At 44.8% G+C, this 26969-nt stretch overlaps 1 protein-coding gene across 2 annotated transcripts in view; it reads left to right on the forward strand.

Annotated features, from left to right (window-relative positions):
* LOC142814503 (uncharacterized) overlaps window positions 1–26969 on the forward strand; it is a 337659-nt gene that overhangs the window by 26481 nt on the left and 284209 nt on the right. The gene's annotated exons all lie outside the window — the stretch shown is intronic.

The raw sequence follows: 26969 nt of genomic DNA on the forward strand, positions 1-26969 counted from the left end.
GAAGGCTTCATTGATAGTAAAATATAACAAGTACAGTCTATCATAAAGCACGTCCTGTAGACGGTTCAGCTTCATTAGTAGAGTAAGGTTTGTTACAAGCTTTTATGCTTTCTTTTGCTTCATGTCTCTTTCTCACGGTCACCTTATAACACTTGGATGCTTGAAGTTCCCCAAAAAGAACTTTCTTTTTGATAACAGATACAACGACTAAGAATGAACACTTCTATCTAGTAAATGCCTAATTTCATAATATATTTTGTTGATACCTAAGTATTAGTCGTTGCAAGGAATCGTCTTGGTGCACTGTTATTGGTATATATGAACCTAACGCGTACGAATTCGGGCACCCTATTCTCATTCAATTCATTTTGTCATTTTTCAAAGAACACCTTTGCAGAATAAATTTTGTTCAATGGAAACAAGAGGCTTAAAAGATCCCCGGGAAGTTTCAAGGTGTGCATGGAAAGAACTTCATTTCTTGGGGGGGAGAGAGATTGGGGGGATTGAAGAGACAAGGGGAAGATATGTTTAACTCGTTCACATCTTTGTAAGCTTGCGATAAATTAGTTCGTAGCGCATCGTGCTAGATGACTTTTTTCACCTTAAAATCACTTATGCACAAACATTCTTGGTACAACTTAGGTGAGCTAATTATAGCTGGTTGCAACAACACGATCGCGACATCTAGTCTTACGGGCACAACGCGCAGATTTAGCTTTCCTCTGTGCATAATTGAGTTGGCTTCGCGGCACCGAATCTTTATTTACCACTGCTTTGTTCGCAATCATCGCCTGGAGCAATTGTGCCTCGCGTACCACACTGCCGGCCGCGTGCTTATGCGATTCGGCAGGCGCAATTAGACTGCGAGGTCTTTTCTCGCAGATAACCATTGTCACGTAGTCCCATTGACCCGGAAATGGTGGAAAGACCCCGAGGAGAAGGATTACCGAACACTTGCTTCCCTGATCCTGCGTGCCGAGCAGGGCTAAAGAAGTCTCTCGGACTGCAAGCGTAGAGGGCATAGGCAACGGCGAAGCTGATGCAAGAGCTTACCTTTTCATGCAATCGTCTCAGGCTGCCACTGCTCCACACCCTTATATTATCGAAGACGTACCATACGGATAAAGTAACTCATTATGGGAAGTAGGCTCTACCACGAGAAGTTTAGCATTCTCTCTTTCTCTCTCTATCTCTCTCTTAATCGGGTTTGTCGGTTCTACAAAAACTGTATAACGGAAAAATCCAATACTTTGTCGGCTGTTTTGACGTTCTATTGCTTGACCTAGTTAGCAGGAGCCAAACGTTTCTCAAATAATCATACACACAACAATGTGACCTCTCTGTTTTCACAACTGGTTTGGAGGTTGTGGAAGCTAATTCCATCCATGCTGGCCTCATTCCAATAGAGGTTAAATAGGAATAACCTATGTGCTTGGGTTTGGTGCGGTTAATTAACCACAGGTGGTCAAAATCACCGGAGCCCTGCGGAACAGCCTCCCATAGTCGTATTGTGGTTTTTGGACGTACTCATCTTACTCATCTTCTTTTCTATCTCTTTCCGTTCTATTATTTTCCCTTTCCCCCACCCCAAGTGTAGGGTAGCCAACCGAGCCAAGCTTGGTTAACCTCCCTGCCTTTCCTCTCTATTTATATATCTCTCTCTCTTGGACGTGCAGTTCTACTGAACATTTTTTGTGCACTGTAATTTACGACTTATACATGCCACGAAGCTGTTGAATGTCGCGGAAAGAAAGAAAAAAAAATGTAACTTTTAGTTACATTGGCAAAAAGTAATGGGAATAATGAAGGCGACAGTACTGACGTCGAATGCATTTTTGCTAAAATAAAACAAAGCCTCGAGGGACTCCAAGTGCCTAGCTCGCGAATATTGAACTTGATAAGTTAGAAAACACATATGCACGCTACAAAATTTAAGAACTGGTCCAATGGCATGTCATTTGACTATTTCTCTCATTTTGAGGTGTGCGTTGGTCAGCACTTATTTTCTGCTAAAATGAATCACGGCCCCTGTGAAAGTTTACGGTGTGATACATATACAAGAAAGTTTTAACAAACAATGTACTAACAAACAAAAAAGTTTTCCACCAAAGAGAAAAGGTGTACTGTGTAAGCAAATCTATTATAAAACGGTGCGAATGCGCTACAGTTAGAGCTTCTATCAGTTTTCCACCAAAATGCGTGATAGAGGCCATCAAAATGTGAGATGCATGAACATAAATCGCTGAACTGCGCGACAGCTGTATTATTTGTCATTAACTTATCAACTGCATGTATATGCAGTAAAGACAGCCTCCAGGAGCAAGATTTACCTTGCACTAGCAATCGGGCAGGAATCGGAGCAAGTAACACGTATCGGTCAGTACTATTCTCATCTTTGAAATCCGTTTCGTGTATTCGCGATTTAAGCATCCGGAAAAGCGCACAGTAGTGCTGGTCGGGATTTATCAATACAAGCCTACATAATCTTTTAAGCACTATACGAAGTAAAAATTTACATAGTATCTTTACGATGGATTAAAATGGGAACGTTCACGATGTCAAGGGGCATTCCTTAATCCCTGTCGAAATGCACGTCTTCGACGCTTGGGCTTTCTTGTTTTTCTAGTCAACCGGGGCAGCTTAAAAGCGACGCACGTCGCTTACGCGGTGCCCGTGTCATCGCAAAGCATCAACATAGCAGCTGGCTAAGAAGGTTAAAACGTTCCTTGATGCGCGACATGCCAGCACGTGCGTTCAAGCCGTTGACGCCGGTGGAAGAGGAAAAATATTTCCTTAGCGTTGTAAGGGAAACTTGCGCACGCACGCCCGCGTAGTGCGTGGATTCGCGTAATTTATTCAAGCCGAGACGTCCCAGCACGCGCACCTTACAAGGAGGAGGCATCTGCGAGCCGAGGATCTTCATAAATATGCATGCTCAAACCGTTTTCTCCCCTCATGGGAAAGTAAACAGGAATGCAGAACTCCCGAGGGGTGGCGAGGACGAGTGAGACGAGCGACGCCTCTCGGCAGAGGCCAGATACACACAATTTAGTGGGTAATAGAGCACCCTTGAGGCCGGGGCGTTGGGAATCTTGTTAACACGGAGCGCCAGGGATACCTTTCTTTGCGTCTTGCACGCGTTTTGGCCTGAGAGTTGTTCGTCCTTCCCTCGCCCTGCCTAAGCCCCGCTCCTGGGAGAGCTACGTAGCGCCAAAGTCGGCGAGGAGGCGAAGGAACGAGCCACGACACGGTCATGCGTCTTCTTCTTCGCTGTGGCGGACAGTAGATCTCTCTCTGCGCTCTCAAGAGCCGCAGCTTTATATACTGTAGCATCACGACAGAACCATACGTCCGTTCCTCGCTCGTTCTTTCACCTCCACGAAGGTTCGCCCATCTCTCTCACTACATGACGGAATTGCGAGCGCCGTATTCCACTGGCAACTACAGGCGCGTTCTTCCGAGCTTCGTTGGCAGGCAGGCAGTGGAGGGTGAAGCGGCGGATACGCTCTGGCGGCGTACAACCAGCTCGCTTTGCGGCTCTCTTCTATTCACGCTACTTGTTTCCCTGTCTGCGCGTCTCCAGCTTGCTTTCCCTTCACAGAAGCCCGACGATTTCATTCGTTTTGTGCTCTGGTTAATGACCTCCTAAGTTGGTTCCCTTGTTCCGTCGGTGATGAGTGGTACACTGGGGAGTGCACCGGGGAGCGCGATGAGGAGGCGACGGGTGCGAGAGAGGAGGGAGACGGAGAGAGATTGAGCAGTGGTGCAAGAAGCGCGTGCTGTATGTTTCGTTCTGCGGGTCGGCGGCGGGCCGACTTGCTTTGCTTGCCTTCTCAAACGAAACGGAACGGACAACAAGCAGCAGGGCGCCGTGATCCGCTGTCGCGGCGCGATCGTTTGGCGTAGCTGATAGAGAAACTACCACGTCGAGCGGTCGCACGCACTCATAAGCGCGCTTTGTTGTGTGTGATCTCCCTGTGAGAACGGTTACTTCCGAAAGACCCCGTTGTCGTCTTTTTTCGCGAAGTTCAGTCCATCTCCCCTTCTATCTCTACCTCACCTTCTCTCTGCCCATCACGTCTCACTGGAGCGCGTTAAAACGCGTCACCCTCTTTCGTTCCATCTCCCTTCCCCTTTCCCATTAGAAACGCCAAAGTTCTCCAAAGAGGGCTCGTGCGCTCGCCGTCCTTTTTTTTTTTGCCACTCTAGCGCAGCAAGAGTTTTCTAAGTGTACCGTTAAACTAGCACGCGAAAGCGCACTCAATGAGACGCTTTTTCTCTCGCCTGGCTGCCGAATGAGTGACGCTTTTTGGCAGAGAAGCGTCGGCCCCCTCCCTATGGACGATGGTGTTGTCGCATTCGACGCGCAGCTTTCACAGATGTGGCCAGGAACCTCGCCTCTCTGATCGCAACATGCACGCGCGTTGACGCACCTGCAATTTCGCCATCAGCGCGTCCACCGACTTTCCACTTCATTCTACGTTGAGAAAGAAATCTATTACACACCGTAATGAAGGTGAGGGCCGGTCGAGTTCTTTTGACACACGCGAAACCAGCGATAAGAAAGAGAGAAGGAGATGAGGACGCGGGTGGAGGGAAAGGCGTACGCCGGATGCTTTCCCGATTAGTCGCAAACTCCGTCGAGGCTATTAGCGATGTCAGACGTCGTACAATTTGCTGCGTCCCGCTTTTCAACTGAGTCGTAGCTCCCTCCAGGCATGGACGGAGGATGACATTGCCTTAGCGTGTCGAATCGTGGCTGCAAGACGCACGCACACACCGGAGCACGCTTTAGGTACATACAACTGTCTCGCCCGAAAGGCGCTGCTTGCGCAATTTCGGTGAGAACATTAAGGACTCCGCGTAGCTATTTTGCACAGTCAACGTTAAAAGGAACTCCGAATTCGAGATAACGACTTGCGTCAAGTGAACGGTGCTGCTTGGAATAGAATGTGTATAACCTCTTAGAGCATACTTTCAGAAGGAGATACTTTCTTTAGAACTAGTTTGAACTCATGTACTTATCAGACGAGGAAACCGGTGCGTCTGTAAACAGGTTTAGTTGAAAATGCTGCCTCGGGTGGCATTAGTTTACATCCACAACAAACTCATTGAAAGTTTTGCTAGTGGTTATAACTAGTTCTTGTGTAATCCACTCCTGAATGGACAACAAAAAGAAACCATAATAAATTCAACTCAGTGACTGTACTATGGTTTCATTCACAGAGCAGTTGAATACGCCGGGAAGCTTTCACATGATATACACGTCTCCATCATGCTTGGTAAAAATATGACGCGAGTAATGTTCAGGTTGTGTTCAGTAGTCCATTTCTACTGGAAGCAAGCTTGCGTGTCTCAAAATGTTCAGCGCAACAAAAAAAAAAAAAAAGAATTGGTTCTACGGAGACTGACTAGCGTTGGAGCTGAATAGATTTTCGTAGAAATGACGTGGAAGTGGTGGAATTATACCTGCTCAGATCCTCCACGTAGAAACTCCTATTCGTGGCTTTTTTGAAAACACTTTGGTGTAACACACTTCAATTACGGTATTATGAGTCATTGTGGTTTAAACGCGGAAACATTTTCATTGTAATGGCTCAACTTGGATATCAACAATGGCTTTTAAATAAACTTTGAGAACATGAAATCATCACCATGAAAAAAAAGTGCCTTTAAGAGTGGAACACGGTGGCAGTGCTCTGTTTCAAGTACGTACTTTGAACATTTAGTGCATGAAATATTTTTGAGCTTGCTATGCACTCACTAAGTGGCTTCAAGGGTGCACTAACATTTGTTTCTTTTGTAGTGGGTGACTCGCTTTGACGTATGCAGTCATTAGGATATTCTCATGTACCGACTCCCGAAGACAATGTATGCGTGTACGACGCATTATTATGGCAACATTCAATGCTGTATTGTAAAGCATGTGTAAGAGACATGTGTATTTGTAAAGTACGAAAGTTACTTTCACTGCATTTCTAAGCACAGGAAATTATTTTCACTGTGTTGTCAAGCAAAGGAGGGGCTGTGTTATAGAACACATGATTACCACGCAAACGACCCGAGTACAATTGCCACTCAGATGCGGGATCTTTATTACTTATTTTATTTGCATCTTTCTCAATTTATCGGTCATGCGAAGATGACAAAATTTCGCTCACAACCAACAATGCAGACGCTGGAATTTCATAGAAACGAGGTCTTTAGTGCTATCGCGGTAAAGTAATGTGGGTTATTAAAGATCGCATGCTAAGAAACTGCATATTGAAGCTCGGTACACACGTACGGCCGACTCGATAAGGCTCGTGCTATTCAAGACGGTGATAGGAGGTAACAAGAATGAAAAGTTCTGCAATTATTCGGTAATAATATTGCAAAGCTGTTTTCTAAAAAAAATGTAAGATAAAAAATACTTCAGGAGGTGCACGTTAACTAAAGGCGGTAAAACAAGTTTACAGCACCAAGTTTTGCTCAAGAACAGAAGCAGTTCTCAGATTTTGGGAATAGCACTTGCATCTAAGAACTTCATTTCGACCGCGTGGTAATATAGGCAGTGTCTTTTCATTTCATAATCGAAATCTTTTGAATGGTGGTTTTATTATACTAACTTTTGCTGTTAGAAAAGATACTTAATATCATTCCACATGGTCTTGGACGATTAAAAATGATGAATTTAGAAGTCGGCTGTGATAGCAAGCGTTGCACATATAGCCAGACGGACAAAGGAAGAAATGACGCGGAAAAAATGGAATTCTCTCATTTTATGTCTTTGTTTTTTAATGTGTTTTCCGACAGTGTGCGCAACGAATTTCTTCGTAGATTGCATTAAATAGCCTAGTGAAGGTTCTGCTAAACTTAGCATACGAGAATGACATAACTTTATTTTTTCGCATCAATACAATGAATGATATGACGGGGCGGGCGAAAAAAGCTGTCATTCAGGCAGCTTGACGAGGCCACTGGCCCCCTCATTGGCGCCTAACAGCAGCGATGCAGTGACAATAAACCAACATAATTCAGCAATATATAAGAGAAGACATATATAGAAAAAGAACAATAAGGTCTAACCTAAAAAGAAATTCCAATCCTTTGCAGAGACAAAAACCGCAATATATTGACGTTACTCACACGTAACATTAGTTACTGTAGACACACACGTGTGCAATATTTAGAAGTGAGACACACCAGAAGAACGTTTTTCATGAATGTCTGTATGAAGACACGTCTTTCGCGCCACGAGTACGGTGTATTTTTTTTTTACGTGAGACAGTGGTGCAGGGTCACTGGAGATGTAATTTAGACGTAACATCAAAGGTAACGTAATATTGAATGGTACCCCAATATATTCTTTGTTTTCGCGTTCGATTCTTTTAGGCATAGTTTTCAGACTAGCAGGTAATGATGAACATGAAAAAAAAAAACTGGTGTCCTCATGACATTTCATAAGCCCGCTACTCATATATAGTTGACCTTAAACTTAATGTCATTGCGGCGTATCTATTCATCTTCAAACTAAATCTTTTCAGCTATACACTTGAAACCAGCGAGGTTTAATAATGGCACCATCAGAAGAAATGAATTTCTTGCAGTGGTACTCGCATCGGCATATGACGCGGCGCTTGCGCAATCTTTACCAATGTTGAATTGCTTATTTGGAAACATCAAATATGTGTAGATCTCATGAAAGAAAAAAAAATGAGTTTCAGCGTCAAGTGCTATTTCATAAATGATGAACCTTTATTTCGCAAAGCATACGGGTGTTGCTTTGCAGCTCATAATATGTACCTCTATTCCTGGCACCTCTATTTTTTGTGGTTAGCAAAACGAATCATTTCGTCTTCCAATAACTCTGAAATGTTGATGACATCTATGATCATAAAAGATGCCTACTTACCGAATACATATAACACCTTGATGCAGGATATTGTTCATGTAATTATGCAACCACAATAAGTTTTTCATTTCATTAGATCAAAGTGCGGCGTATATATTCGGGTATATGTGCATGGCACACCTTGAAAAAAGACAAACATACAGATCTTCCAAAAGTCTACTGCCCCCCACCCCCACCCCGAAAAACCTAACTAAAGGTGTTAGCAATCTATATGAAGAGAGATCTTTTACAAAGCAGTAGTTAAGTGGAGGACTGTAATATATTTGCTTCCAAGCTGTTTTATTCATCTGTGAGGGAACCTTAAAGTGCCCTAATCAGGAATACCTAACCTCGTAAACACATTCGGTATACGCAATATACAGGGTGCCTCAGCTATCTTTAGCAAGAGTTTTAAAATATGCAGACACGTGAAACTACGAGGCGACTAAATACATGGCGCTGAGCTTTGTCTAGATTCAATCAGACTATTTTTTGTGTTCTGATCAATTGTTTAACTAGACCCTTCTAACTAACTTTTGAAGGAACAAAGATTAGTCAGAAATTTTATTGAGAAAGTTGTAGATCGCTTTGTGAAACCTCAGGGAACACAGTATCGAACTTTATATATGTTAATTATTAGTGTTCTTCTGCTAACTACAAATGCCGGCAAAACACACTAAAGTCAGAGCTTTGCTGCAAAGGCGAAGCAATGAATGCGATTGCAACAAACTGAAAGGGCACACGCAGAATGGCAAGCAGATCGAAACGCTTCCCACGTTTCACACGCACAAATAACGCACGAAACGTATTCACAGGTACAAATGTACGCGAACAAGCTTCTCAATGGTTACTTCGCTGTGTCTGAAAAGCATGCTCTTTTCGCGAACGGAGACTGTGAAACGGTTACAGTGACGTTTGTGCACCCGGTAACTACAAGAGAATCGTTCCGGTAAAAGCCACAGCCAAGCCAAGACGTACGATTCGCCCCACCGCGAGATAAGGGTGCACGAGTGAGCTTCCAGGGGCTTTACGTCTACCCCCTTCTCTCTGCGAGGCACAGTACGCGTGGGCATAGAGTTTCCTAAATATACACTATAGGGAACTCTGGCGCTAGTGTCTATGGGAGCTGCAATGCACGGCGCTTTAGCGAGTATGTGAATGATGGGTAGTACACACATTTGTCTAATTTTCGTACTTCTGGGCTGCTTTTGGCTCCGTGCGTGTCCGTGTGGCTTAGAGCTGTCTTTTCACAAAAAATAAATTAGCAAATTTTCAGCGTTTGTGCTTCACAATCATATTGTTTTAGGCTTACCATTTTGAATTGAGTCACAAAGTTCGAAAGGGTTCGTTCTTTCTTTCAAAACAAAACCGTAACCAGCCACAAACGAAGCCGCAAGTACGATTCACCCCCTGCAAGTACGAAGACTAGGCAAATGTGTGTACTGCCCATCATTCCCATGGTCTCTGAACGATTGCAGCGCCAGAGTACTCTCGGTTAATTTTAGAAAGCTCTATGCGCGTGGGAGATGAGAGCGGCCACCACAGTGTCTTGACAATATGGTGACGCGCACCCATTGCGCCACCTGGCTGGTAATGCTGAAAACACAATAGTCCCCTCCTCCCCCCACTCCAGATGCCGGTCATCAGCGGTAAGTGGTAGACAATAATGATAAGAACAATGATAATATTAATATTACTATAAGAATTATGGTAATAATATTAAGAATGTTAATTTTTTATCAATAGTTTGATAAAGGACAGCTGCAGGTAAAGGCTGCTCTTTAAAAAAGGCAGCTTGAAAAAGGCCCACAGCTGCCTTTTAATACGAGAGCAGCGGCAAACAGTCAGCAATATGTACTCAAAAATACAAGCAACAAAACCAACAAAGTTCTAAATAAAAAATAGCAACATTAATAACAATTGCAACTGCTATTTAAATTCCAAAACCTTAATAACAATAACAACTGCTGTTTAAATTCCAAAAAGAAAATAGCAACACTAATATTAGCAACTGCAAAGAAATATTAAAAACTAAACACGTGTATATCACGCAATTTGGTCTGTGCCAAGTGTAAAAAATCTACGCCAGCTTTCACATATTTAATAAGTAACATAGGAACCATGTAGGATACCTTATCTGTGGAGTAGCTTGTTTTCGAAGTTTTTATTTTGCATGTTTCTTTATTTCGTGTATGAAACAATGGAGTATTTCGCTTCAGTTCTGAGAGTTCGCACAAAAAATGTCGACTTTCTTTCAGTTGACGCCTGATTACCAATGCTAACTTAAAGTAATACAGGCGATAGACGGGTAGTATTCCAGCCTGTTGAAAGAATTTGCTCATGTGAGCACCATACGGCATGTTAAAAATTATTCTAATATACATGTTTGCATCGGGTACAGTATTTACAAGTTTGTGTTAGTTGCATTCCCCCATACCAAAAACAATAGGTAAGATGCGATTAGAAAACGTATTTAAAAAGTAAGAGTTTTACCTTGTATGGTAGAACAGTTTTGCCATTGTAGATCATACCGACTACGCGAGATAATTGACCAAGCACACTGTCAATGTGTTCGTTGCAAGGTGTATTACTGGAAAATTGTTATTTCAAGAATTTTTATATGGTTTACTAGCTCAACATCAGTATCGCCATACCTAAGATGCAGATTTTCATTAACTGGCTTATTTTTAGGTCGCAATAGTACCGTCTTTGTTTCACTATTGTTTAGATTATTACAGCATGACTGGAGCTTTACTTTCATACAAAACTGGTTCATTTTTTCTCAAGCGCGATACTATCTTCAGCTGAAACAAACATGCTGACATAATCGGCATATAAGACGAATTGAGCATATGGGTTAATACGAAATAAATCATTAAGGTAGGCTATTAAAAAAGGGGTGCAAGGGTTTTTCTCTGAGGTAAACCCTTAGGTAGCTTGCCGTTTGAATTTCGAAGGATATGCTGTTCCGTATCTCAGTGGTTAACACTTTTCACTCACCTTTAGCAGGTCCAAATTTCGATTCCGCGCGCCGCTGTCTTTTTCTCGATTTTTTTTTCTTGCGTTTTCGTATATATAGATACTCACAGATATATTGTTAGTGATGGCGGCGTCACGTTGACGCCGACGTCAACGCCGGTGGCAAAATACAACCGAGAGCAGCCGTATAATTTCTACCGCAATAAAAATACCACGGTACAAACCCACTGGCACGCCTATGCACGCCGTGATTCTGGTGCTCCTTAACGTTCAGCGTACGAACGATACGCTTCTTTCGCACCGGTTCATGACATTGGTAAGCAGTCACAGTGGTTATCGCTTTTGTGGCCGATAGCAAAACGTGATCATCGGAAAGCCACCATCATCCTTGCGGCTTTGTCGATACAGCAGAATTGCGCATGTGCTATGGTCATTCGTATGTGGAACATTAAGGAGCACTGTAGAATTATTGTGCGCACCGGCGCGTAAGCGGGCTTGTCACGTGGTATTTTTTTTTTGCATTTCTCGAGCATTTGCCGTTAGTAGGAAAATACTAAAAATGAACAGATATAAAGCTCAAAACTGTCTATTCGGACACTTTGCAAACCGATGAACAACTTTCTCACTGGAATGTCAGGCCCATTTACGTTGCTTAAAAGTTAGGTAATAAAAGTGGCCTAATTAGGCATTTGATTAGCACACAAAGAATAGTCTGCATACGGTTGATAGGCAACAGTAAGCTGCATGCTTTACATCGCGTCTTCATGGCATTTGTAGGCATATTTTTAATCTCTGGCTAAGGATAGCTGGGGCACTCTTGTATACCCAAGCGAAGCATTTTTTTATTCGCACAATTTAAAAAGCAATAGTGCAAGCTCACTGCAAGTACGCACGTTTGCTCAGACACCTTTGGAAGCAGCTAAATGTGCTTTATGTTGTATCTTTTTTTTCTCTCAACTAAAACGTTGCGATGTGTCCCGGAAACAAAGCCGATCGTTGCGATTATTCAGACGCTCGCTATGTCACGCAAGTCTATCGTACTTTGTCGCGATTCTTCCCGCTCAGTTCTATAACAAGTATTCCCTCGAGCGTCAGGATTATCCGAAGAGTTCAAGCTCATCGCTCGCTAACAAGGGGTATTAAAATATCTTCGCTCCTGTCTCCCGAAGAGCAGTAGAGCAAGTTAAGTTGGTTTTCGCAAAGAACTTGTATCCGGGCTTGCTCTTCACGAAGACTGACGGACGGGGTTAATCAACGACGTGTGCACACTGAGCTACTCAAGCCACTGCTTGAAATGATTGAAATAAAGTGAAGACAAAAGACAAAGAGTTATTCCACGTACTGCACTGAGGAGAAAGATTTGATTCGAGCCTCAGTTTGATACGTACAACGCACATCCCCAAAGATAGCGGTGCGTTCGAGGTGTCTATAATGGGTGTTCTCACGTCATGAAGCGGGTCAGCTCATTACCATGCAATGGATGACGCAAGGAAGAAGGAACGGAAGAGAAGGTAATCTTTGTTAGTCGCCGTCAGCGGAATCACGAGGCTCGCGCTAATGGGCAACATAGCTGCAGCAGCGGGTGTGTGGAGAGAACTCGTACGGTTTAGAAGGCGAGCAAAAAGATACGAGCGTGCTCCTAAGCCAGGCGGCTGTCACATATCAGGAGCTCAACCCACTACGATCGCTATATATATATTTTTCGTGCAGGGTAATGCAGTATAATCTCCATCCCGGAGAAACAGGAAGAGAGAGAGTAGAAAGAGATCCAGCGTGCTCTATTGGACCGTTGTTGCGGGGAGATCTCTTTAAGACCGCGCTGCCCGCAAGAAGGCGCCAGATCCATCGTAATGATACCGACACGCCGGCCACGCTGCTGATCGTGAGTCGCCAGCTCCGTGTTCTTCGTAGGAATAAAGCCCCGTTGTGGCGAGGCGCACTTTTGTGCCTGCAGGGGTTCGTTTAGGCTTTTGTTTTTATTTTGTTGCTTGCTTTCTCAATCTGTCAGCTCGATCAGACGGATCGCTATCGTTTGGGTGAGCTTTGCCGCCCTCTGAGTGCGCTGCTCCCGTAAGCACATACGGGTATACGGAAACCGAAGCCCCTCGTTCTAGCAGAATCTTCGTTTCTGCTAGCTGGTGTGGGTTGGTAATTGAAGAAAATGCGTGGCGCAAAGTGAACCAGAAAGAAAAACACGTGAAACCAGTGGGCGAGTGCCGCGCGTTTCAACAATTGTTGTTTTACACGGGAGATATCGTTTTATGGCGCAGGCAGGACACTTTGCGACATGATGCGTGCATCGCAGAAATTTTGAGTGCTTTTTTTTCTTTTTTTGTAGCTAAACTACAAAGAATCGGGAAGTGCGGCAAAAAAAAAAAAACTTCGTTATTTATTTTGAAGCGATAGCGACACTGTTCTGACGTCGTCATCAACCGTTTATTTTTATGTAAAGCGCCTGTATCACGTCTTTCTCCGTTCTTGCTCTCTTTCGCTTGCGTATAGGCTACATACATACATACATACATACATACATACATACATACATACATACATACATACATACATACATACATACATACATACATACATACATACATACATACATACATACATACATACATACATACATACATACATACATACATACATACATACATACATACATACATACATACATACCTGCACAAACGCCGTATTGTTATAGACAGAGAAATCACTCATGAGATTCTTGGCGAAAGCATGTGCAACACTTTCTTTTGGTAACGTGAAAAGTGGCGCTGAGGTTGCTCACTCACGAAATGAATGCTTATGCACGACCCAAGTATTCTCGTCATCTGTATTACTCTGTGCGTAACATAAATTGTTTAATACAAAATGTTTATCCTGAGATACTCCTTAAATCAAATCACTCGTGAGGAATAGGAAATTTATCCCACAGTCTGTATTTCCGTGTTCCTATAATGTTGAATCTGCGTGAAAACTAAGGCATTTATGGATGAAATAATTTAAGCAGCATATCCCTTTTTTAACATAAGATGCGTTTTCTTTGGCCTTACACAACACTAAACACTTCACTTTCTGTCGAACGCAATGAGAATTTATTAGTGCATTGCTGCTGTTAAGGGCTTCAGCATGCGCATAGACTATAAAATAATTCATACGTACTTGAGGAGGTTATTGCCACTAGAAAGAATTAAGAAAAATGAGCATATTTACCTATGTAATGATGATGATTGGGGTGAAGCGACCATCCGTTTGTCCGTCTGTCTGTCCGTCCGTGCGTCCGTCGGCCTCTCTCTGTGCATTAATCCGTTCGTATGTCTTTGCGTCCATCCGTGCAACAGTTCGTCCGTCTGTCCATGCGTTCGTACGTCCACCAGTGCGTCCATCCGTTCGCCCGTCAATGCGTCCGTTCATGTTTCCGTCCATGCTTTCGTTCGTCCGTTCATCCGTCTTACCGTCCGCCCGTCTGTCTGTTTGTTTATCTGTTTGTCTGTCTGTCTCAGTCTGATACTGCCGGTTACACATGATGCAAGATAAATTTAGACTAAGCAGAGCTTCGCCCCCAAAAGTAACAAGAGTGGGGAGCCTTTTGGTAGGAAGACTGCTCATTTCGTTCATGTTTAACTTTTCATTTTATCGCAAAAAGAAACTGCTTCAATTTATCTCGGTGTTTCATGTCTTTAACTGTTAGCAAAACTCGGGTCAAGACATGCAGCGTAACGACTTGGCTAATGAAACCTATCCTTTCGAACCGAGGGACTTCAGGAAAGTGCGTATAGGCGAATAGATACTCGTTGAGTCCGAAAAAAAAGTTGCAAGAGCGCACACACGCACGCGCACAGAAAGAGGGAGAAAAAAAGCGTGCTTTATTATTAGGAGCTTGTTTCGCAAGCTTTATAGCTCGCGCCTTGTCTGGCGGTGTCGTGTACACTTCTCCGTTGAATTCAGAAATACACACTAGATGGCACGCCCCCACTCCAGACAACGCACACCACTCTCGGCACGTGCGCTTCCTTCGTGTTCGCTATGAGCTCACGCAGGGATCATTTAGTTTCCTAAAATTAACTAGAGGGCACTCTGGCGCTGCGATTGTTCAGCCACCATGGAAATGATGGCCAGTACACACGTTTGTCTAGTCTTTGTACTTGCGGGTGGTGAATCGTACTTGCGGTTTCGTTTTAGGGGCGAAGCTCCTTAGGGCGTGGGCTGTGCGTCCCCTGTATGTAGCCACCTCTAGTTTAGTTCTTGCAGTGTTCACTAGATGGCGGTACCGTCCCCTGTATGTAGCCACCTCTAGTTTAGTTCTTGCAGTGTTCACTAGATGGCGGTACCGTCTCCTGTATGTAGCCACCTCTCGTTTAGTTCTTGTAGTGTTTACTGGATGGTGGTACTTGTAGCTGATGATGAAAAGATGCAAGATGTTATAAACTAGAAAGCGGTACTTGTAGTTGATGAAAGACGCGAGATCTTATAAAATAGGAATGATGTCACATATGGCGCGTGTCATTGGTTGAAGGCAATCGTTCGATTTAGTGCGGCGACGTACGCTAGGGGGAGCGATGTAATAAAATCGAGTGGGCAAAATGTACAGAGGATTCATGGTTTACCAGGTTTACCTCCGGAGCTCCGCCCACTCATCATCATTCACTTCGTGGATATGGCGGCATTTTTTAAGAAAAGATCGAAACTTTTTGAACTTCGTGACCTGGTTTGAAAAGGTAAGCTTTAAAAAATAAGGTGGTGAAGCACAACCAGAGAAAATTTGCTAATTTTTGTTTCGTGAGACAACAGCTACAAGCCACACGAACACAAACGAAGCCAGACGCAGGCCAGAAGTACGAATATTAGACAAAATATGTGTACTACCCATCATTCCTATGCTCGTTGAAGCGCCGCGCGTTGCAGCTCCCGTAGACACTAGCGCCAGAGTTCCCTCTAGTGTATATTGGGAATTTGTGCGGCAGTGATCACTGTACGTTGCCGCCCAGCCGCACGAGCACCTCAGAAGCCAAGGGCAGCAGTGCGGCGGGCTCGCAACGCAGCGCCATCTCGAGCTCGCCGCTTATACTCTGCGGTGAAATCCTGGGATGTGTAACAACGTTTACCACGTCGATATATAATGGTATGAAGTGTGTACGGAGGATTCACGGGTTACCCGATTGTCTCCTAGCAAGCTCCTCAAACATCATTCACTTTGGGGATATGGAGGTGGTTTCTTCTTGTTTCTGGTAGCTTGGCGTTTTCTAGTCCTCATTACAGTCGTTATTGCGCACTTTATTTCTCTACTAAGACTGAAAGCAGACTGAAAGCATGTAAATCTAACTAATTTCGGGGTTTTTACATGCGAGAATTACGATGCGATAGCGAAGCACGCTGCATTTGAAAATTCCAGAGAAATTTTAACCATGTGTTTTTTTTTTAACGTGCACGTTAGGTCAAATACACGAACGCCTTTGAATATTTTTTACCAATACGCTCTGATGCTGTGCTCAGCAGAAGCAGTGCTGCAGTTTTTCAAGCCACCATAAAATATAGTTAGTACAATCATTAAACAGTATGGTCATATGCTTGAGTACATACACTAGCATAAATTCCTACTTTCCAAAAACAGCAAGTCCTCTGACAACATTACAAATAGCCGGTGATATCTCACGCGAAAGTTTTGAATTATGAAAATAACTTTTTTTTTCAATACAATAATATTCACTGGACATCTTTGCCGCTACTTGAATACCAACTGAATAATGAGAACAAACAAAATCGACGCAATGTAAGTTAAGGAAAAAAAAAGTTTGCGAATGGCAATGCCTGTCTGAGCTTAGCATTAGCCCCCCGGGTGCGCCTCAACAGACGGCCAGAAAACAAGAAAAAAAAAACAAGCGAATCCACCGACATTTTTTTGCCCTTCAATCACCGGGAACCCCAAGAACCAATACTTGTCAGAAGTCATAACGTTTTTCTCACCGCAATGCTCCATTCGACGTGATTTACGATGCCCCCTACATTTAAGCGGTCTCCACTCATCACCTACTTTTTTTTTTCATTCTGCATGGCCTCCTCATTCCTCCAGTCGTTAAAGGGACAAGCATTGCAGCCTACCACGGCGTGAAGCAAAATGGCTGTAAAAGCGCCATCTTTAATAAAGTGTATGCGCAATGAAAGCTTGCGTGGAAAATGGCATGGTCATTTAATTTCACTACGACGTTCTCTTTGAAAAATCAGACATTCGTGAACAAAAGAGATCGGGAATATAGATTCTGTAGAAAATTCATGCTCAAAAACAAGAAAAAAACAGCAACTGCAATTCATGAAAAAAAGATGCTTCTGTTTTTTCTAAGCCTATCAAAGTTCCGAGTGAGTGATGAGTTCCGCTAAAAATGAAAGAAACGGCAAAATAAAAAAAAAACATTCCTGGCTGGTGATAGTCTCGCTATTCTACTGCTACATGTAGTTAAAGAAAATATAAATGTCAGCACGCACCTAATATTGATTTGAGTGTGTGTTCAATGTTGACTTCACATTTGGGCTAATAGTTATTAACGAGAAATATGGAACGTTTTAAAAGTGTCCCAACAGCGAGAAGAGGGCAGCAAAATACTTGCTGCTGTTAGAATAAAAGAAACTACGAAGCTGGTATATCGCTTTCATTCTCTTGTTGTCATCCATCCCACTCCGAATTACGAGTGGAGCGATAAGACGCAGGCTTGTCCGAGAAAGAAGAGCAGTTTCCGCGAAGCAGAAGTCGTTCATCATCGACTGCCGTCATCCACTTCATTCAGTCCTCTCTATTACTTCGTCTTTAGATTTAAAAAATAACTCTAAAGAAACATAAGCAGAAAGCAAAAAAACATTTAGGAGAAGACGTTTGTTTTGTGCAAATAGCTGATGAATATTCAGGGAGAAATTATGAAGAGCATCGCGAGAAGCGGCATGAAATTCAACCGAGCGTGATAATTTGGGCTCTTTAGCCACCCTTCGAAGCGTGTCCACGGATGCGTAGGTGGCAAGTACAAAACAAAAATGGCAACCGAGCGTTCATAGCACTCTCGCGACGCCCAAGGAATGACTGCGGCCCCCGCGAAGAAGCAGCAGCGCGCGTAGCCCAGATGGACTCCGCGCTCATAGCCTTTACACGGAGATGAACTCGGCTTCTCACCGAGTTCCGTGACACCATTGATCTTGTATCAAAACCAATGGACATTCATACGGCGTCCCACCCACTCGCCAAGTTGTAATTTGCATCGGCTTTGCATAACGATCGACTCTGCTCGGCCCGGCCCGCGATGGACGGCTTCGCAGCTCGGGCCGCCTAAAAACGCACTGCCGCCCGAGCGGACCGGACTGAGAAAAACATTATTGCACCGAATACATTTCCGACAACTTTTTGTTCTCGCAGCTGCGTTGCGGCGGGCTTGCTCAAACGAAGACAAGTGTAAGATTTGATTTGATTTTTTTTTGTAGATCTGGGGCGTTGGCGTTTCTGCGCTCTTCGCAGCAATGGCGGAATTTTTTCGGGGAGTCTGTGGGATCAACGAAGCGTGAAACAATCTGCTGGAGAGTTCTTCAGTCGATCTCATCGCCGGACTCCGGAGTGTTGAGCGTCGTACGGGTTGGAGAGAGAAAGAGAGAGGGGAGAAGGGGGAATATTGCGCAGGCAAATCGGTCTTGGCAAAGATCCCATCGGCAGCTGGCAAACCGCGCCCGCATAACGAATGGTGTAAACGAAACGCGTTTCGCTATAGTTCCCCTTCATTTTCTCGTCGATCGGGCAAAGATTGCAGTGCTAGTGGAAAATTTTATTTTCGGAACAAAAAAAGAGGGGGGACGGGGTATTTCCGAATGCTTGAAAAAAGAACAAGAACGCACGAGAAGGACATAGATGCTAGGGATCGATAAAGAAACGATAGAACGGGTCCTACATAGCTGCCTGCATGCAGTGCAGATGTCTAACCAGTTCAGCTGTAAAAGAGGTTCATTTATTCAACAGCTTAGAATTTGCAAAACACAGAACTCTTCCTCTAGTGAGTTTCGCCAGGCTTCCCGCTGAAACCAGTGGTTTTATAGCTTGAAAGCATAAAGCATTACCACTAAAGCGATTGCGTACGAGATGACTTCGCTAGCCTGCAAACCATTTTTCATGTCTTCGTGTTGATTCACCCAGCATGGACAAAATCAGCCTGAACGTTAGGTTGTTTTCATTTCATCAGTGAGTCCATTTAGTTTTCCCTAAGACCGAATGCATTTGCATTTAGAGGATGTAGATGACAGGCTCTGTTCCAGCGTTAACAAAGGAACTTGTATGGAGCCTGGTTAAGTTTTTTTGTCGTTACGCACGTTGGCGCTAGCGCACAACTTCCTCTCGGGAATGTTTCGTGCTGTAATACGATCCTATTCCAGAAACCGATGATAATAAAGAATCAGTACGGAGATTGCACCACGGAAGGAGTGCCACAACACAATTAGAACGTGTGACGGGCATGCTACAGACGCGTATCGAATATATTTGTAGCATCCTATTTTATCTCTGGTAATTACTAAGGCCATTACAGTTTTGTCTACAATGTCAGGCTGCAGTGGGGTGCGAACACGGCCTAAAGAGAGAGAGATAAAGATACAAGGAAAGGCAGGGAGGTTAACCAGACGCACATCCGGTTTGCTACCCTGCACTGGGGAAGGGATATAGGGGAGAAAAGAGGTTGCACAAAGATGAGAAGGTACACACAATCACGAGCACACTCGGTGAGCACACACAGTTCACAGGCGGTCGCTCAGGTTTGTTGATTTAAGGTAAAAAAGCAGTGCTTTAGTTGCTTTCTGCGCAACTGAGGCAGATGCCCAAGGTCCTAGTATCTTCCGCACACAAAATGGTCCGGGGTCAAGTCGATTCAAAACCATCCGTAGCTGGCATCGCTGTGTGTCGTAGCAAGCGCAGCTGCAGAGGACGTGTTCGATGGTTTCTTCATCTCCGCAGTAGTCGCATGTAGGAGTGTCTGCCATACCAATGCGAAAGGAGTACACCTTTGTGAATGCAACACCCAACCAAAGGCGGCATAACAGTGTCGCATCGGAGCGGGAAAGTTGTGATGGTAGCTTTAGCTTTAGCGAAGGATCCAGTTCATAAAATTGACACCTTTGGAAGCTGGTAGACGACCAGAACGTGCGTGTGAGATCTCGAGCCAGCAGGTAAAGTTGTCTTGCTGCATCATTCCTTGATAGAGGAATCGGGACTACACGGGTTTCTTCATGGGCTGAGCGGGCTGCATCATCGGATAGTTCATTTCCGGTAATACCGATATGTCCAGGCAGCCATTGATATATAATATCATGCCCTCGTGCTAGAGCTTCATGATGGCAATGTCTTATTTCTTGTACCAGTTGGTCATGGCTCCTCCTACGCATGGCAGACTGCAAACTCTGAAGCGCTGCCTTCGAATCACAGAATATGACCCATTTTCCTGGACGTTCTTGAACGAGATATTGTAAAGCAGCCCTTATAGCAGCAAGCTCTGATACCGTAGATGTAGTCATATGTGACAACTTAAATTTGATTGTCATTTCTGCAGCCGGAATTACAGCGGCACTTGATGAGCTGCTGGATGAGACGGACCCATCAGTGTATATCTGCGTTCGGTCTAAGTACAACTCATGTAATAATAGCAGTGTTGCTTGCTTCAATGCTTCTCTGGAGTGACTGCTTTTCTTTTTGATTCCCGGAATTTCTAGACGTACTTGCGGCTGGTCGAGGCACCACAAAGGGCATGCCGTTCTCGCAGCTGGCGTATATCCTGATGGAATGCTGTTTAGGTGCTTGGCTATGACGTCTGAAAACGTAGCACGTGGTCTTCCGGAAGGTAGAAGGGCCAAGTGGTGGTCGGGGACACGGCTAGCATGTCGAATGTGCGCTCTGAGGCAATCCACAGCTATATATGTCCTGACCGGATGGTCTTTGGCAAGCATGATTGTGGCATAAGTAGAAGCGCATCGGGGCAGTCCTAGGCAGATACGCAGTGCCTGACCCTGCAAACTCTCCAATGAATGAGCATTCGATTTGCAAGTGTTAGTCAGTACCGGCAAGCTGTTGCGCAATAGACCCAGAAATAGGGCCCTGTACAGCTGTAGCATGGAGGCCACAGAAGTTCCCCATGCTTTACCGCACAAGAATTTCATGATATGCACAATAGATAGCAGTCTCTTCTTCAAGTACGCACAATGTGGGCTCCACGAAAGACTTCTGTCGATTATTATGCCCAGGAAACGATGCGTCCGTGCATATTTGACACTCTGCCCATTGATGTAAACAGGGTATGGCGTCATTGGTTTGCGTGTAAACGCCATCAACGCGCACTTCACAGTTGATATATTTAGGCCTTGTTTCTGGAGGTAGGCTGTTGTGAGTGTTGCTGCCCGCTGTATTCGTGCACGCACCTGAGGGCGAGTAACTGCAGCACTCCAGAGGCAAATATCATCGGCGTATATGGATAGGCACACCGACTTTGGCAGAACCTTCACCAGACCAATGAGGGCCACATTGAACAATGTGGGGCTTAAAACACCTCCCTGAGGTACTCCGCAGTAGGTGTAATGTTGGGCAGTTGTACCCTCATATGTTTGTACAAAGAAACCTCTGCCAGTTATATAATCTTTTATCCATTGAAACATTCGTCCACCAACGCCCATCGCTGCGAGAGAAGTGAGGATGGCATCGTGAGCTACATTATCATATGCACCCTTCACGTCAAGAAAAAGTGCCACTGATATGCGCTTGCGACTTTTTTCTTGTTGAACAAATGTCGACAAATCAAGGACACAGTCAATGGAGGAGCGGCCCCGACGAAAGCCTGCCATGCAAGAAGGGTATTTGGTGTATCGTTCCAAGTACCACTCGAGACGAAATAGAACCATCCTTTCCATCACTTTTCCGAGGCAGCTTGCGAGGGCAATAGGGCGATACGCTGTCAAGTCCAATGGTGATTTTCCCGATTTCAAAAGTGGTATTAATCGACTAATTTTCCATTCTCGGGGAACACTGCCGCTGAGCCAGGAGTTGTTGAAGCATGTTAAAAGTTCTTTTCTAGCTTTTTGTCCAAGGTGTCCCAACGCACTATAAGTAATACCATCAGGACCTGGCGATGACATGCGCTTAGAAGCGACTAACGCACCTTCCAGTTCTTCCATGGTGAACGGAATGTCCATTTCTGGTAATCGCGTCTCAGGAACGATCATGGAGTCGATGCTCTCGTTCACAATATTCCCGGCAACTCTCGTGCAAAATTCTTCAGCCACCTCGAGTTCTGTTTTTCCCTGATGGAGTGCCAAAGCTTTAAAAGGATGCCGTTGTTGTGGAGAGGAGCGAAGACCACGAACTGTTCTCCAGATATATGACAGCGGTTTATGAGGGTCTAGAGATTCGCAGAATGCTTTCCAGCGTTCGCTCTCCAGTTTGTAAATGCGTCGTTGAATCTTTTTCTGGAGCCGCCTTGCTTCCCTCAGATCGTAAATTGATCTTGTGCGTCTGTATCGTCGTTCTGCACGCCTTCGTATAGCTCGTAATTTTTCCAGTTCGATGTCAAACTGTGTAACTTTAGACGAAAATGGTAATTTACATTTGGACGCTTGCATAGCATCCACTATGGTATTTTCCAGGCTGCAGGCGAGGCCGTCTTGGCAAGCGTTCTCAACACGCGATGCAAACATCGACCAGTCAGTGCCAATTGCAACACCGGAAGAGAAATTTTTTACGATACCATCGATCGTCACGTAGGTGGGTATGTGATCACTCCCATGAGTCTCAATATCGCAAAACCACTTAACTTTGTGAGAGAAGCACCGTGACACCAATGTCAGGTCAAGGCAACTGCCATACGTGAGACCCCGCAGATATGTGGGGGTACCATCGTTCATGATGGAAAGGTCGTAATCGGAAGCGAATGTAACAATGTTCCGGCCCCTGGCATTCATCCTAGTGCCTCCCAAAGCATGTGATGGGCGTTGAAGTCACCGGTTATGATCCAAGGCCCATCGGTTCTCATTAGGATGTCTTTTAATCTGTCGCAGTCAAATCGCGATGACGGAGATATATATCCACCAATAAGCGTGAACGAAACTGCATTCTTCTTCACACGAAGACACACGTACTGATTGTCGTCATTTGAACTTATTGGGTGCGAAAGATAAGTCAAGTCTGTGCGAATGTAAACAATTACTTTGGTACGTTCTTCGCAAGCGGCTGAACAAAAAGCTTCATAACCGGACAATCTATAAGGCGTTGACACGTTTGGTTCACATATGACAAGTATAGGGAATTGATTGGCCCGAACAAATTGGCGAAAGTCCGAGATACGGGACTTCATGCCTCTGGCATTCCACTGAAAAATCGACGCACTTTTATTTTCAGTGCGGAAGTGGAGATTTTGTTGAGCCATTGTGCTTATACGAAGTTAGCAAGAACTGGATTCAGTGCATCCAGTATTTGCAGTGCACTCTTAGCAGACGGAGATTGTATGCTGCTCAGTAGCGTGCGAATCATGGCAATTAATGATTGCACGATTGCAGCCACTTGCCTGTCTTGGTTGGAAAGATCTCGAACCGGGACGATTGCAGTCACTTGCCTGTCTTGGTTGGAAAGATCTCGAACCGGGAGCGTGGACTGGCCGTCATGAAGCTCCTTCGGTTCGCTTGATGCTGCTTCCCTTGGAAGTGCAGGCCACTCTGTCGCAGTCAGGGTATGCTCACTGGCTTTGTCCTTTACAGCCTTTCCCGCGGCATGTGGTCTGGGAGGCAAAGGAGGTGGTACTGATGAGGGATCACGCAATCGTGTCGAGGAGGAAGCGGGCGTCCTCGAAGACCGACGTCGACGTGAACGACGCCTTCTGACTTTAGCTGCGGCTTCTCGGTGAGATGAGTGATCGCGCACCATCTCCTTCAAGATGGCAATTTCCTTCTGAATCCGCGGGCAGTCCTTCGATGTGGCTTCTTGGGATCCATTGCAATTAGAGCATTTCTTGACAGTTGCGACGCACTTATCCGCTTCATGGTGCTCGGCGCAGCGGTGGCATACCACCGCATTCTCGCAGACGCTGCTCACATGTCCAAGTTTCATGCATTTACGGCACTGGAGAGGCTTTGGAATGAAAGGCCGCACAGCATGTCTGAAGTACCCCACCTTCACATGAGAGGGGAGTGATGTGCTCTTAAACGCAATCTTCACACAGCGAGACTTGCCTAGCCGGGTGACATCAACAATTGGAGTATCAGTTGTTGACTTGACAAGAAGCTGTAAGTCCTTATTGGAAATAGCGACATCAATGTCGTAGATCACGCCGGTTACTACATCACATCCCAAGGGAACATGAGAGCGCACCTGGTTGCCGTCCAAGTCAGTTACACTGCGCAGAACGCCCAACGCACTTGCGTGCAAAACGTCCACAGCCAGTATATTCTTTCTGGCGTTCACTCTTATGTCCGTGATCTCATTTGGCACGAGCGTTTCCAGAGACCTCGACACAGACTGTCTGTTAAGGCGTTTCATGCTGACGGTAGGAAGTGCAGGCAGAAACAGGATGGTAAAAGCGTTCGATTTTGGCGCTTCACTTACAGTTTGAATAGTTGAGGATGAGGATGTCCTCATGTTCCTTCTCTTCGCCTTGCGGCTCAGCACAGGTTGGAAACCGTCATCTGAGAAGTCCTCACTGCTGAGATAGTAAGCATGAGTATCTTCACTGTCGCTGTCGCTGGCTTGTCCCATCCGCTTCCTGGAGGCGGTCGCCGCTGACGCCGCTGGTGCCGGCAGGCGCCCGGGGTGGTCTACTTCCATCCCCTTCAAGGGAGCAGCGGAAACTGATCAACAGACTTAAATTACAACTGAAATACGCCGGAGTTAGCAGAAGCAGCTCCTATTCAAAACACACTTCCACGGCCTAAAGGTTTGTGTAATACGTATGGGCGTTCAGTGAGGTAGCGTTTATTTAGTGAACGGAGAAACATAGTTGGAGCTTGCTCGAGGAATTGAGGCATTGCGTCAGCTCGCAAATGAGATGTGCGCGAAGTTTCCGAGGATTTCAACGTGCACACGGTCGTTGCATATTTACAACGTTGAACGTTTTTAGGCATTTATTTCGCATCAAATCACACGCTGTAAGTAAAAGAAGAGAGTTTTCTGACTCTGTTTTGAGGCTGGCGACTTATAGAACTCTTTTTAAAGAGTCGCGATGATTTTATCTAGATTATTACGCACTTTTCGAAGAGTCGTAGGACACAAAAGAGAGATAACAGGTCTCTAAATAGAGATTTATATAAATGGCAAGGCGGGGTTACTCGGACAGACTAACCCGAATTTTTTTTTTACTTTTTTTCAGTAGATTTCGCGGGATTCTCCATTAAGTGCTATCACATTCTGGGGAACCAATTTCAACGGAATGTATTTGTCATATTTCTTTACTCCTTTTTTAACCCACTCTTAAACATCATTACTGAGCAACGTGACGCTGACATGTAATCGCCGTTTTTACTCGCTCCTTAGCAGCTGTTACTGACGTTGCGTGATGTGTCCACCACCGGCTTAAGCGGTATCGCGGTCTCTACTACAGCTTGCGCGACAACGAAAGTTCCCAACAGCCCGCGAATAATTTCCCTCAAATGGTTCACTAAAAGGCGAAAATGAGCTTAAAGCTTTGAACGAAAATCGGGCGAAACGAGTAGCGAGGAGGTATCGGAACGGGGTGGGGGGGGGGGGGAACGTTACCGGCCGTTTCGCACGAAACAACAGCGCTCGTTAATGAAGTGTTGAAAATAAAGAAGAACAAAAGTGTCACACACGCGTACGTCAAATCATAAAAAAAGGCGGAAAACATCGACTTGCTGGCACCTTCATGTAGATGAAGAAACGAGCTCGTTCTCGAGGCACGTCTTACTAATCTATTTCCAATGATGGTGGCTGGTGGACCCTGGTCGAAAAGGAGGCGGACTGCCTTCTAAGTTTTATGCAGAAGACTGGGCCCTGGCTCAGCACTTCGGACTCACTCCTTGGGGCGCTTGTCGATTGTTCGATCGCTGTAAGGTGAAGGGAAGAAAAACCATTGGTGGCTGGGGAAGGGGCCTCAAAATAAGCCGACGAGTTGACAACGCAGCTCTTGCTGACCCGCCAAACCTATACGAAAACGAAGGCGTGACCTAGATGAGATTCTGTACTATTCACTAAGGGTTATCGAATGAGGTAAAACTTGCTCTTATGCGGCTTTCCAAAAAATGGATACGAAGAAACGATGAGGAGAGAACGGATACTTATGAAATATTGATTTATCTGTGAAGGTTAGGTTTTGTTGAAGGTTAGGTCAGGTTTGGTACAAGGAAAAATAAAAAAGACGAAATAAAAAAAAAGGAAGGAAAGAAAACGAGTAAGAGGAAATCCAGAGATGTTAACCGGTTCGGCATAACTGGCATGCTACCCTGCAAAGGGAAATGAATAAGAGGAGGGGGGGACTGAAAGACGAGTTAATAAAGAGAAGGAGCACGCACACACGCACACATAACCTAACAGTGCAGAGCGGCTGTCTTGGTTTCTATACGGCATCACAATCTACAGCTGCTCGTGCAAGTATGTTGTCTTTAGGAATGTTAGTAGGGCCTTGCTTGCTTTTGAATTCTTGTTGACTTTTCAGGATGACATTGGATTGCAGTTTCTACAGCGATTGTTCTGTTGTCAAGACGAGTGAGAGTGCATGAGAGTGATCTCCTCTCCACAGCGTAGTGAGGACGCTCGCAGAAGATATGCTGCAATGTCTCCTCGGTATCACACCTTTCGCAAAGAGCGTTGTCGACCATGCCAGTCGGAAACAAATATAACTTCGTGAGAGCCATAAGCCCTTAGCCATAGCGGCACAGCAGAGTGGCTTCTTTCCAGTGGAGTCGAGTTGGTATTAGATATCGCCGCAACCCATTTAGGAGGTCTTGCAAAAGTTTTGGCTTTTCAAAGTGATATGTGTTGAGTGCGAAATATCCTTTGCAATTCTTCGAAACAGGGAAGGAGTATCATATTTGAAAGTGGTATAGCCTCTTCCTTGTCACCTTCGAAAACTGACAGGGCAGCTTTATCGGCATGTTCGTTGTCAATCATGCC

Source organism: Rhipicephalus microplus, chromosome 4 (genome assembly GCF_043290135.1).
Source record: "Rhipicephalus microplus isolate Deutch F79 chromosome 4, USDA_Rmic, whole genome shotgun sequence".
Taxonomy (NCBI): Eukaryota; Metazoa; Arthropoda; class Arachnida; order Ixodida; family Ixodidae; genus Rhipicephalus; species Rhipicephalus microplus.